The 14560-nt window shown below is 44.8% G+C and overlaps 1 protein-coding gene and 1 long non-coding RNA gene across 19 annotated transcripts in view; both read right to left on the bottom strand.

Annotated features, from left to right (window-relative positions):
• The window catches only part of RBFOX2 (RNA binding fox-1 homolog 2), a 287236-nt gene that overhangs the window by 249361 nt on the left and 23315 nt on the right, over nucleotides 1-14560 (bottom strand). The window lies entirely within an intron of this gene.
• Nucleotides 4584-13192, bottom strand: LOC131518923 (uncharacterized). The gene is made up of 2 exons (XR_009265357.1): nucleotides 10595-13192; nucleotides 4584-10244 (listed from the first exon to the last, which is right to left on the bottom strand). It is a non-coding gene; the product is annotated as an uncharacterized LOC131518923 (long non-coding RNA).

The following is a 14560-nucleotide window of genomic DNA, read 5'->3' as shown; positions in this document are numbered from 1 at the left end:
AATTACTACCACAACAAAGTGTAGTCTAGAGTAAGCTCACGACTTGAGAAATCATTTTAGGGCGCGGGGGTGGCTCAGCTGGTTGACCGTCTGACTTCGGCTCGGGTCATGATCTCACGGTTCCCGAGTTCTAGCCCTGCATCGGGCTCTGTGCTATCAGCGCGGTGCCTGCGTTGGATCTTCTGTCCACGTGTCTTTCTCTCTCTGCATCTCCCTCGCTCACTCTCTGTCTCTCTCAAAAATAAACTTAAAAAAGAAAAATCATTTTAAAAATTAACCTGATGCCTCAAAGTTACCAAAAGCAACAATGTCTCCAAAATTCAAATGGCTGCTGAAGAGATGTTTCAGCCCTAAAAGCAAAGAAAAGGCATTTAATGAGGTAATTAAACTGCTCCTTCTGATGCTGATAACCAAATTTTCCTAGCTGCTTCAGGTCAACCCCTAGGCAATTAATCTATCATCCCATCACAGAGCCTGTGATGTAACAGCACTGACTCCAACCAGAGACCCTCCTGAAGACAGTGACTACATCAGATGGAGACTTTCTGCCCACATTCTATGTTACAGATCACAATTCAAGAGTTCACAAGGCAAGCTTCCAAGGGTCACAGACAGAAAGGGGCCTCTAATTTCCAAATGCTTAATGCCAGGAGCTTCTGGAAATTAGATGTTACAAAGTCTTACCTGCCATTTCTTTAGTCACAGAACAAATAAGACTGCTGTTGATCAACTTTAACAAGTTACATATGGATGACAATCCTCCCAGAATAAGCATAAAATTTCTTCTCTTATTTGGTGAGTGTGGAGTAATGAGGATTTTTCTTTTTTTGTTGTTAAAGCTCCCCAGATGATGTTAATGGGCAGCTAGGACTGAGACATGTGGATCTACCTGTTGTGTGTGTGTTGTTGTTTTTTTTTTTAGCATTTATTTTTGAGAGAGAGAGAGAAAGCATCAAGCAGGAGGGAAGCAGAGAGGGGTGGGGGACAAAGGATCCAAGGTGGGCTCCACAGTGACAGCAGAGAGCTTGATGCAGGGCTCAAGCTCACGAATGGTGAGATCCTGATCTGAGCCAAAGTCGGAAACCTGACTAAACCACCCAGGAGCCCCTGTCTACCTCTTGTGAAATAAACCAGCTAGGGATAAGGTACTTAACTAGTGAGATCGAGTAATATATTCAAAGGAAGTTTTGACCTTAGAATGTGACTTTGTTTGAAATTACTATCTCTAGCAAAAGAACCAAATGCCATTGGGTAGAAGTGATCATCTACCCTGAAAATCTGGGACAAGTATTCTATACAGATAAGATTCTTGCAGTTCTAAAATCCTATAATCTATCCAACCATTAACTATCCAATAACTATTGGGCCTACTATATATCAGTCACTGTGCTAGATATGGGATTTAAAAAAAAAAAAAAAAGGATCAAACCACTGTCCCTACCCTCAAGGAACTTACAGTTTGGGAGGAGGTCAAAGTAGACACTTACATATACCGTGAGATAAATGTCAGGAAGGGAAAAGTACAAGGAATTATAACAGCAGTTAGGGAAGTTACCCCACTGGAGATACTCAGCAAAAGGTTCCCAAAGCGCGAACTTTAAGATGAGGGTTAGTGTGTAAAAGGTGGAAAGAGAAGTATTATACCAGTAACTTCAAGCAGGGGAGCCTGGGTGGCTTAGTCAGTTAAGCATCTGACTTCGGCTCAGGTCAGAATCTCACGGTTCGTGAGTTCAAGCCCTGCATCAGGCTCTCTGCTGTCAGTGCGGAGCCAGCCTCGGATCCTCTGTCTCCCTCTCTCCCTGTCTCTGTCTCTATCTCTCAAAGATAAGTAAACATTCAAAAAAAAAGTAGAAGTAACTTCAAGTAGAGGTGTACGGTCCATGCATGAGTGGGTCAAGGGTCTAGGAGATGAGCTAGGAGCTAGATCACCGAAGTCACTTGAAGGGCACTGATACAATGAGAGCTGTTTCAGATGAATCATTTCTAAGAAAGGCCACTGAGATGCAGTGACACGGGCTGGAAGGGACAAAAGTGAAGGCAAAAAGACCCCTGGGTAAGCAGTGGCACTGGCCACAGAGCTACACAAGGGTGGAGTTCTGGAGAAAGGGCAGGCGGGGAGGGATGAGTTATAGACATGCTGGCTTTGCAGTACCTACAGGGCACACGAGCAGGTGGAAACTGCCATCGGAAGTGCAGGAGGCAGATCTAGGCTACAGATAGCAATTTGGAAGTTGTCAGCATATAGATGATGAATAAAGCCTTCGCTGTGGATGAGCTCACCCAAGGAGAGCACATGTCACAGAGGAAGAGGCCTAGAGCAGAATGCTGAGTGACAGCAACCTGTAAGTGGGGGCTGAGGAAGGGTCATGGAAAAGGCTGTGGCGGGGGAGGGAAACGTGTTAAAAAGGATGGGGCCAGAGGAAGCCGGGGGAAGAGGGGCATTTCAAGGACAGGGAAGACAGAAAGGACATTCGCTGGGTTCAGCCACAGGGGTTGTTACTGGTGACGTTGGAGGAACGGAGTTTAAACGTTGTAGTCGAAGAAGAAACCAGACTTCAATGTGTTCAAAGGATAAAGACAATTATGTCAAGAAGCTGGTTTTGTAGTTTGTAGAAGGGAGAAGAGTAAAGAGCAGCCGGAGGACGGAGGAGACCAGAGGACTGAATATGCTAGATTTTATTTAATGAGGGAAGCATATAGAATGTTGGTAAGAAGAGATACAAAAAGGTAGATTTAAAAATCCAGGAAAGGGGCGCCTGGGTGGCTCAGACGGTTGAGCGACCGACTTCACCTCAGGTCATGATCTCATGTTCATGGGTCCAAGCGTCACATCGGGCTCTGTGCTGACAGCTCAGAGTCTGGAACCTGCTTTGGGTTCTGTGTCTCCCTCTCTCTCTGCCCCTCCCGTGTTTGTCTTCTCTCTCTGTCTCTCAAAAAAATAAAGTAAAACGTTAAAAAAAATTTTAGGGGCGCCTGGGTGGCTCAGTGGGTTAAGCGGCCAACGTCGGCCCAGGTCGTGATCTCATGGTTCATGAGTTCAAGCCCCACATCAGGCTCTGTGCTGACGGCTCAGAGCCTGGAGCCTGCTTCGGATTCTGTGTCTCCCTCTCTCTCTGCCCCTCCCTAGCTCACACCTGCTCTCTGTGTCAAAAATAAATAAACTTAAAAAAAATTTTTTTAATTTAATAAAAAATAAAAAACAAAAATGCGGGAAAAAGATCCAAGCAGGATTCACCAAAGGAAGAACAATACATCTTTCACTGTAACAGACACAGTTTGTAGGTTTGATGGCAGGAAATTAAGAGTTTCAATTTGATATCTTCTATTTCATCTATAAATTAAGAGGCAAGAATTCTGGGGACGGGCATCCAACTCTTGATCTCAATTCTTGTCTTTTTTTTGAGAGAGAGTGCACTCGAGCTGGGAGGAGGGGTAGAGGGAGACAGAGAATCTTAAGCAGGCTCCATGCTGAGCACAGAGCCCAACACGGGGCTCGATCCCACAACCCTGGGATCACTACCAGAGCCGAAATCAAGAGCTGGACACTCAACCACCTGAGCCACCCAGGTATCCTTCAGCTCAGGTCCTGACCTCAGGGTACTGATTTCAAGCCCCATGTTGGGCTCTGCACTGGGCATGAAGACTACTTTTTAAAAAAGAGAGAGAGAGAGACAAAAATTCTTGCTTAAGTGAAGGGAAAGTGAATGTAGGACCATGAGGAACATCTGAGACAGCTCTGGAGGCAAATCCCCAGGAGAGGTCACTCAAAAACACAAAGCCTGCCAGCAGGAGTCAAGGATCCAGGAATCGCTGAAAACCATGAAGGCAGACAGTCGCATCCATCTAGGCCTGGGTTTTGCTAGTAGGTCAAACAAAATGAACATAAAGAGAGAATACCGGCCAAAGCGTGGTTTAAGCAAAAGGCCGAGAAATCTAAATGGGGGCGGGGGGGAGCAAAGTCGGGGGTGGGGGGATTCACAGGAAGGGAGAGAGCGCAGAGAGGGCCAGTGTATGGACTTCTCAATGACACTGGAGATGAGACGCAGCGGTAGCTGATGAACATGAACGAGAGAACTGGAAGATGGAAGGGTGTTAACGAGGAGATGAGATGTCCATCTTTCAATTTTCAGAAACGAAGCAGTTCCAGATGGACAAGACGGAGGGCGTGTCCTCAGAGCAGGCGGTGCAAGTAAGTACCTGCGCGGTTCCAGTCAGGGAAGCCCCTCAGTCAAAGAACTCAGAGGCAGGCGCCGGATCAGTCATCCGCACACACGCTGGGTCTCCTATCCCTCGGTGACAATAAAGGTCGAGAGAAAGCCCAATAACCGGTGCCAACATTAGGTAGTTTGGGGTTTTTTTGGCTTTTTTAATGAGGAAGAGAGGCAAGGCAATGGATAAATGACAGCACTGAGTAAGGGAAGTGGGTAGATGAGCCAGATTACAGGAGCTTTAAAGGAGCAGGGAATTTCAATTTCGCCCAAGGGAAGAAGATTAGACAGGAATCCTGGAGAGGAGAGACGCCAGGATACCCACCTCCCTAAAGCAGAAGAACAAAAAACACCCAGTAGGAGGGGGAGGTGATGTTCTCAGAAAGAAATGGGATTTAGCTAAGAGGAAAGACTAGATATAGGAGTCCGTGAAAAGGCTGAGGATGGGGAGGACTGTTTACGAATGCAAGAGGAAAAACGGGACAGTCTATGAGGGGAGGAGCTATGAAGGTCAGGTCAGGAGAGAAAAATCAGTCAGGCCCGAGGTCACAGGAATATACAGATGGCCAGAGCTGCTTACATCCTGGATGCTGACCAAGGAGTGCAGAGTTGAAAGGAATGATTGGTTTGGCTGCTGCAGTTTCTTTAGAAGAAAAAAAAAAAAAAAGTCCCAGTAGTTTCTTAATAGAAAACTGGACGGCGGCAGAAGGACTTGGGCCTTTTGCGAGGAGTTCACATCAGCCGGGTTTAAGTGACCTTCTGGAGAGCCTTAACTGCAGGCCAAGTCAGGCTCTACCGTACAGAAAACAACGGCAGCCTCTGGTCTCTCGAGAGAGGGGGCGCCCTTGGGCCCTGCAAGGAAAAAGCCATGGCCCAGAACACCTATTTTTGCCCGGCAGACTAGAACACTCTCTGAGCAGAGTCAGTTAGGATGTGGACCCATTCACGCTGACCAGAACACACACCCGGTTTAGGCTTCTGGTATCAGTGACTGATGAACCAATAAATAACGTCAAATAAGTAATGAGAGGCTCAAGATTCAAGAACTTGGATGCCTCTAATAAAAAGCATTAATAAGCTAGACAATTACACTTTTACAAATCTAACTTATGTAGCTGCTCCTGTGCTAAGTGCCTTACTTGTAATATCTCATTAGTTTTCACAAGTCTATGAGGCAAAAACTATCATTAACATTTTACAGATGAAGGAACTTAGCCTCAGAGAAATTAAGAAAAGTTGTACGAGGTTATCAATGTACTAAGCAGCAGAGCCGGTAGGACTCTAAACCCCGAACTCTCAACCACTGCGCTCTACGCCTCTCCCAGCCCCAGTGGGTCCCGCCACCATGCCTCAGTTCATATCCTCTTGAATATACAACGCAGAAGTTGTTATTAGAACACAAAGAAATAAAAAGCATGAAAGCGAAGAAAACGAAGTCTGGTTACAGAGACAAGAGATAAACCGCCCCCCCCACACACACACACACAAAGGAAAGCAACTATTCAAAATTAAACTTAAGTACCAAGATTATGATAATGATAACAAGGATTGAGAAGACAGCCAGACTCCATAGATTTTTGATTTTCTGTCCAAGGCAACAAACTTTCTAATACAACCCATTCATCTACGCCTTCAGACTTCTCAAATGGAAAAGATCACGCTCGATTCCCTAGGAAGTACCTGAGTAAATCACACCAAGCCATCAGAAAAAAACTGAAGTCAAGTGGTTTTAAATGAATCCCTGCTGTCCTGAATCTTGAGCCCTATTCTGACCCAACCACTTTCCCATACATACCTCGTTTCCTTGCACTAAAGCCCCATTTTGATGGAGGCCAGACAAAAACTGACCCTCATTACGTCCACTGGGCCACTTACCCTGTAGGTCTTGCCTCCTGTGTCAGTCTACACTCCGGAAGTGTGAGGCTGAGCCAAAACTAAAACAGCTATAGGGAGGGGAGGCGTAGATGAATCCATCTTGGGAAACTCGGCAGCGTGTTATTTACACACTCTTATTTAACAGTACCTTTGCTCCCACGTTCCGGTTTAAGCTACCAGAGCGTACCATTTATGTCTCTGCCAGACATACCTCTCCATCCCTCACAACACCTTCACTCCGCCTCCTGCACCAGTGAATTCACCTCCATGCCCCTACTTGGAGCAGAAAACAGAAGGAGGCCCTGCTTTACTTTCAAACCTCCCAGAGGCAGAATGAGATACAGAATGGTTCCTGAGTGCTCCGAATCTTAATTAAGAGAAATATAATATCCACATAATAACAACACATTTACCATGGAATATCCAGCCTTATTCTGCTACTCAAAATCAACTGAGGCACACACCAGTATTTAAGGCTCACGCAAAGCTGAAATTCATCGTGGCCTCCCCGTCGCCCGACCAAAAAAAGGCAATTTTGATTACAGGTCAGAGTTGGCAGTCTCAAAATGGGTGAAACTGTTCCAAGCAACACTGCTGAGGTAGCAGGTGAGGGTAAAATGGACTTCAGCCACTGAACTCTGACCATTTTCAGAGGCGGTCAGTGAAATCCAGGTACACTAACAGGGGAAAACAGCAGACAAACAGGAAAGTGTAGCGGTTTCTAAATGTGTCCACAAATTCCTATATAGTACTCCCTTCAAGAAGTGAAGCCTAAAAAAAAAAAAAAAAAAGTAAAACTAATTAAAAAACTGGAGCCTAATTTTCCTCTCCTTGAGAGAAGGAATCAGACTCAGACACTTGCTTCTAACAAATAAAATAAAGCAGAAATGATAACGTATACTGCAGGCACTAGGTCATTAAAAGCACTGCAACTCCCCCCTTCACCTGCTCTCTCCCTTACTCGATCTCTCACTTGATCACTCACTCTAGGGGGAAGTCAACATAAGGTAGGGAAGACACTCAAGAAGCCTAAGAAGTCCGTGTTGGAAGGAACTAAAGCCAGCGGGGAACTGACAACATTCCAAGAGCCGTGAAACGAACCATCTTGGAATCCTCCGGCCCCAGTTCAGACTTCAGATGAGTGCGACACCAGCAACTGCCTGACTGAAACTTCATGAGGGATCCTAAGCCTGAACCGCACAGCTAAGTTGCTCTCAGATTTACGACCCACAGAAACTATGACATAATAAAGGTGTGTTGTTTCAAGTCAGTAAGTGTAGGGGTAATATGTTCTGGGGCAAAAGACAACTATTACAGCAGGCATGTTGTAGCACACCGGCTTGTGAGTCCCAAACTATCACTTGGCTTCTGGAAAACGGACACTACCAGAGAGGAGCACACCAGTTGTTCAGTAACTTCTTCTGTTTAGAGCAGAAATATAATGACAGCAAGAAATATGGGCCATTTACTTAATTTAAAATTTTCTAGTTAACAGCATTTAAAAAAGAAACCAGGTAAGGTAAATTTTAATATAATTTAGGGAATCCAACACATCCAAAATATTAGCGTTTCAACATGTCAATATTTCAACAATAGTCAATGATTTGTAAATTTTCAATGAAAATTTTTTGCACTGGTCTTTAAAATCTAGTGGGTATTTGAGGGGGTGCCTGGGCAGCTCTGTTGGTTAAGCGTCCGACTCTTGCCTTCGGTTCAGGCATGATCTCACAGTTTCGTGAGTTCGAGTTTCACATCAGGTGCCTGCTTGGGATTCTCTCTCTCCCTCTCTCTCTCTGCCCCTTCCCCGCTTGCAATGCTTCTGTCTCTCTCAAAATAAATAAATAAACTTTAATAAATAAATACACAAATACATAAACAATAAGCAAATAAAATCTAGTGCGTGTTTTACACTCACAGAGCATCTCAGTTTGGACGAGCCATATTTCAAGACCACGACAGCCACAAGTGGCTAATGGCTCCTGTATCAGAGCAGGTCTAGAGAATTTTTTTCTGCAGCTTGCTACCCTTTAAGAAATGTGAGTGTAGAGCTCAAAGAGATCAAAGTGAAGAATTTTTCTAATGCCTAAAGAATTTTTAAAATTTTCTTTACCAAGCTGTATCACTGTATAGGTTCCCACGCTGGGAAGGAGTGGCCTTCATGGAAGGAAGGTGGGGGGGCAAGGGCAGTGCTTACTGTTGGGAAAGGGAGGGACCGCTTTGAAGAGAAAGGAACACACCCTCCTACCAAGAATCAGCTGGAGTACGGAGAGCATCACCTGAATTTTTTTTTAATTTTTTTTAATGTTTATTTATTTTTGAGAGAGAGAGAAAGAGAGAGCAAGCACACACGAGCGAGCAGGGGGGGCAGAGACAGATGAAGACCCAGAATCCGAACAGGCTCCAGGCTCTGAGCTGTCAGCACAGAGCCCAACGAGGGGCTCGAACTCACAAACCGTGAGATCATGACCCAAGACGCTTAACCGACTGAGCCACCCAGGCGCCCCTAGCATCACCTGCATTTTTAACCGACACTTCCCTCAGCTCTCACTCAGCCACCCATCTCACACACAACCCTACGTCCCACTGAAAAGGAAAGTTGCAGTTTGCCCTGAAGCAGATCTGGAGGGGGAAAGAGAAAAAAAAGTAAAAGAACATTTGGCTTCAAACGTCCATGGATGGATGAATGGATAAAGAAGATGTGGTATATAGAGACAATGGGGTATTACTCGGCAATCCGAAAGAATGAAATCTTGCCATTTGCAACTACGTGGATGGGACTGGAGGGTATTATACTAAGTGAAATTAGTCAGTCAGAGAAAGACAAATACCGTATGACTTCACTCCTATGAGGACTTTAAGAGACAAAACAGATGAACGTAAGGGAAGGGAAACAAAAATAATATAAAAACAGGGAGGGGGACAACACAGAAGAGACTCTTAAATACGGAGAACAAACACAGGGTTACCGCAGGGGTGCTGGGAGGGGGGAGGGGCTAATGGGGAAGGGGCACTAAGGAATCGACTCCTGAAATCACTGTTGCACTAGATGCTAACTAATTTGGATGTAAATTAAAAAAAAAAAAAATTAATTAAAAAAAAAGGAAAAAAATCAAAACAAAACAAGAACATCTGGCTTTCTCCAAAACCACTTCTCCAGCTAACACACTGGCCTCCCCTCCCCCAGCAATGTCCTCTTCTCAGCTCGCTGCCGTGAAGGGGGACCAATCGAAACCAGAGCGGTCAGCCGACCGTAATCTCCACAGGAACATCTACTCCGGGGCCACCAGAGTCCCCCTCTCTCCTCTCGCCCCTACTTCTCGAGAAGCTAGATTTGAACCGCTGTGGAAACAAGCCAGTTGTGTGAGTCATGCAGCCATCCATCCCAAGGGGCCTGGGCAAAATCCAGAGGACAGCTGGAAACAGCTGTCGTGAGATCAACTGCAAACAGGGGGGCGGGGAGGGGAGGAAAAAGAGGATGAATTCATAGTTGATTACACACGATCCCAATGTGGCCTCAGAAAAGCTGGTTTTCATTTTGCCGCCCGAACAAGAAGTTTCTTCTCCCTTCTTACTTAAAAGTTCTTCTCCCAGTGAAGGCAGCAACCACGGGCTCACCACTGAAGCCCCCCAGAGACGATTACCCGGGGTGGGATACCTCTCCCACCGTGTGTCTCCCGTGGCGTGGGCTAACGGGAACCCTCCCCCCCCCCAGGTAAGGAAGAAACTATTAAAGAGTAGCTGGAAAGGCAGACACCTCTGACTTGAACAGAACTCTTCAAAAAAAAAAAAAAAAATCACCAGGAAACAAGAGGCTGCTGAAATTTAGCACAGACATAGTCCCAGGGCAAGAGGAGCTCCACTCCCATTCCACGCATGATGATGATGATGATGATGACGACGACGACGATGACGCTGTAACACTGTCTCTTAAGGAAACAGGAAGACAGGCCAGAAGGGTGTTTCTCGGCATGACCAGAAGGCGACCAGCCTGCAGATTCCTACTCCACTTTCCTACTGGCCGAAACTGTGTCCGTCTTCACACATCAGCCTTGAGGTCCTGAAGGAAAAAGGTGGCTGACGCCCGGTCCAGCCGAGTGTCCTAAAATGAGCAGCGAGACAGCAGGTAACCTTCCTACACGAGGACTCCGCACAGTGCGACACCTTAGGGAAGAATGGGGGCTTACTGGCCTCTGACGTAAACCAACGTCAACGGGCTCTGGTCACAGGAGATGTGGAGAACCAGTACGCACGCCCTGCCACACCCACACAGCCATCCTTCAAAAGCCCTGTGCCCACAGCTTACGTGGCTTCTAGCAACACGCGCTCGGGCGGGGGGGCAGGTGTGGGTTCCTCGGTCATTTCAGACACTCACGTCGTAGAAGCAGTCCCTACTCCTCAAATTCACCAGCCACCCCAACCCAGGGGAAAAGAAGCACCGATACCTTCAGGAGAGGTCTAGAGAGATTTTTAGAAGCCAATGAAAACTCCCCTCAGCTCCCCCTGTTGCCCACCTGCCATCAGTGACGCTGTTCCACGAGAGACCAAGATTCAACATCTCTCCGTTCACTCCCTTCTCTCCAGTGCTGTTTTCCAATGCAGAACTTTAGTTATTTCTGACGCGGAATTTAAGTATTTGCTATATTACATCACACACAGGACCTCCTGCGACTAATTTCCAAAGCCAGAGGCAGGAGATCCTGAGATGGGGAGGGAGCCCAGGGGAAAGTCTGAGTCAGCTTCCACGGCCGGAGGAAAGTTTCCCTTAGCCTCCCAGGCTTATGATTACAATAATTAATGACAACTTGTAAAAGTCACACATAAAAACGTTTTCAATCGCCAGAGCTTACATTCTGGATCCCTTTTATTTTTTCGCCTTTTATGTCTCACCTTTCCAAGTGCCCAGCAAACCCAGCAAAACAACTGTGGGCACTCCTGTACTAAATACGACCTTCCTCACCAGCGAATTAGCAAGGTTTATGACCCTTCACTATGTTTTACCTCATCAACTTAGACTGTTACTTAACTCAGTTTATACACCATCGACCCAACCATATCAAAGGCCTTCGCAGGTCACCCCCTGGACCTTCCTCTTCCTGCCCACACTGCCGCACGCAGAGTGAAACCTCAAACACCACCTCTCGGTTAGGTTTTACTTTAGGTAAAAGGAGGGCAGGGATGAGACGAGGGACTGCATCTAAAATGCGCACGATGAGGAAGCAGCAAAGGTTGAGTCTCTCCAAAGGAAGCCATCCTCCAGAAGTGGAGGAGAAAGTTTTTATCAAGTCTTAGGACAAGAGGACATCCGAGGCCCCGGCAACTGCTCACAACAGCCGGTCTTGGAGCCATTAAGCCAAAGCCACGTACTTGCACTTTCAGCCCCGTCTCCTCCAGACCGTGTTTCTGACAACCGCAATGACTTCCTTTCCAATCAGCCCACGGCGGCAGCCGCTGCCATGATAACCAGCAAGGATTTCAAGAAGTCCGGCCGTCTGTTTTGAAGGGCAACTTGGGGGAGCCAGCAGATAATAATGTCCCAGGCCCATTCGGAGGGGCAGGGGGTCCGTGAGGTTAAAAAGGCAACAAAGAGTTTGTGAGAGGAAATTACCACCAGCTAAAAGGTCAGAGTGTATTCAATTCACATATCGCCAAGGTGGTAAGCATACAATTTTCTTTAAGGATTTTTTTCCCCCCAAACCAGGCAACAAGAAAGAATCATAAATTGGGGTCTAAGGACAATATATAAATTGACTTTTAAAAAATAAGCAATGGATGGGGTACCTGGGTGGCTCAGTCGGTTGAGCATCTGACTTTGGCTCAGGTCATGATCTCACGGTTCGCAGGTTCGAGCCCCACGTCGGGATCTGTGCTGACAGTTCAGAGCCTGGAGCCTGCTTCGGATTCTGTGTCTCCCTCTCTCTCTGCCCCACCCCCACTTGTGCTCTCTCTCTGTTTCAAAAATAAATAAATACTTAAAGAAAATTTTTTAATAAGCAATGGAAATAACTGAACATTAGACTTTAGAGGGTCTGGTCACGTAAGAATTTTCGTTAACTACACATTGCTGAATACTATTACCCATGCTTAGCAGACGGGGAGACTAACAGGGAAGCAGTGGAATATCTCAGCCCAAATTTTCACGGAAGACAGGTGTCCAAAGACTGAAGCTAGGCTTCTTAAAGGCATAATCTATGGGGAGAACTTCAGTCTTAGATGTGAAAATACAAAACACGTAGGAAGCCATTATTAACTTTACAGATTTAATATCCCAAAAGCAGGAAATGCAGAAGATACAGTTCTTACAGAAATACTAAAACATGTACACTACATTCAAACACAGAATTTTAGACCTGGAAAGGGACTGCCAGGCGATAGATAAATCAATATTGTAGTAACAATTCCAACACACTGTGTCTGAGGAGTTCAAAGCACTTGGCTTTAAGTACTATGTACATACACACTGAGGAAGACTCTGAAGCTTTAACTTTTGCACTTGACGATTTGTGCTAATTCAGAACCTCTGTATTACACTTAACTTTTTTATTCTAAGAAGGAAGGAAAACAGAGGGAGGAGGGAGAGGGAGGAAAAGAGGGAGAGGGAATGAACAAAGGGACCCAACATGTGTTTTACCTCCTATGATATGAAAAATGCATCCCACTTGGGGTCTCAGTATCTACCTTCCTTGAGTCTGTTTTCCTTTGTTTTCCCTCCATCTTCTCTGGGGCAGTTTTGGATTTTGTTCACAGTCCTGGTTTCTGTCTCCACCCTCTGTGCATGTGTCTGTCTTCCTTCCATGTCTTTTTACCTCTTTCCCTGACCCTGCCCCCAACTTCAGGTCCCCGCACAAAACAAAAGCAAATTTCACTGAAAAGCAAACAAGACATTTTATAATTGAAAGTTCCTTACAATGGTACAAATCATCTGCTCTAATCCTTCCAGTTGAGGAAACTGAGGCTCTGACAGATTACTCAACTTGCCCAATGTCACAAAACCAATAGACGATAGAAATGAAACTAAAATCCAGGTTTTTCCAATTAAAGTACTAAAAGAAAGCACAGAAAGTTATTTTTAAATCTCCGAGTGGAGACAGTCTTTCCCAGAAAAAAACAAGACCAAAAAAAAAAAAAAAAAAAAAACCCAAAGATCCAAAAACTTGAAAATAAATACCTTATATACTCAGTCATATTCCAAAATATATACAAACACATACACATCTTTCTATGCTATAAATAAATTCAAAGGACAAATGACAAACTGTCGGGGAAATTTTTGCAACATGAATGACAGAGCTAATTTCCTTAATTTATAAAAGTTCTTGCCAATTAAAAAAAAAAAAACCTGTTTCAAGCCTGAGTTGATGACAAAGAATACAAATGAATTTTAGACATATAAAAAAAAAAAAAGATCACTTTATATTACAGAAATGCAAAAGACCAAGGTACCGTTTCTCACTTAGACTGTTAAAAATTAAAGTATGGAAACACATTTGCCAAAACGACAGGAAAAAGTCATCTTCTACTCACGAATCGCATCTTTGCTGTTCACGGCAGTGTACAACTTTGGAGGCTGCCTGGCAATACCTATCAAAAATGTCAATGTCCATGCCCGTAGAAACCGACAATGCCACTTCTCAGAATCTGTCCTCACGGACTTACCTACGTGCACAAGGACACAGCCACAAGCAGCACCACTTAGAGTAGCAGAACGCTGAGAACAACCTAAATGTCTAGCAATAGGAATGTTTAAACAAATCATGATTTAAAAAAAAAAAAAAAAACTTTCTATGGAATACTATGTGGTCATTTCAAAAGAATGAGGTTGATCTGCATAAACTAAAACAAAATGTTCCCTAAGACATTCTGTTCAGTGAAAAACAAAGAAGGGCCTTTAGGTATATAAAGAGGTACGTATCTCTAAGCACGTGTACAAGCAGAATTCCTTTAGAACGTAACAGAACTACGAAGGCTTCTATCACATCACACTCCAAAAGGAACTTCTGGACTCTTCCAGTTCTATGAAAAGCTCCTACATTGGGAAGTTCTTCTTCACTGCTAACTTGCAATAACCTTCAAAAGACCGGTGCCCTACTACCCCTCCTTGACTCTTGAACCCTATACACTGAAGCTCTCTGGTCCTTCTCAACCCCTTCGCCTATGTACCAGCTCAGCACCTGGGCCCCCAGGAAACCCTTTCATACCTGTACAGCTTTGAATTTCTCCTCACTCTTTCAGTATTTCTATATCCTAACATAAGTTCATTTTCCCCATAAACATACCCCACAGCCTTCCCAAGCCTATAAAAGGCCATTACTAGGACTTGGCATTCTCTTTGCTCTCCCCACTGCTGCTTTTCTATCAATTCATTTCATTCTTTACTCATCAAACATTTATTGTATACCACATATATATATTTACATCTACATTTACATTTATATTTATATTTATATATTTTTTTACATACCACGTATATTATAATGAGA

The sequence above is a fragment of the Neofelis nebulosa genome, chromosome 8, assembly GCF_028018385.1.
Source record: "Neofelis nebulosa isolate mNeoNeb1 chromosome 8, mNeoNeb1.pri, whole genome shotgun sequence".
In the NCBI taxonomy this organism is placed as follows: domain Eukaryota; kingdom Metazoa; phylum Chordata; class Mammalia; order Carnivora; family Felidae; genus Neofelis; species Neofelis nebulosa.
The sequence above is the reverse complement of the archived record's forward strand: the minus strand, read 5'-3'. Positions and strand labels throughout refer to the sequence as shown.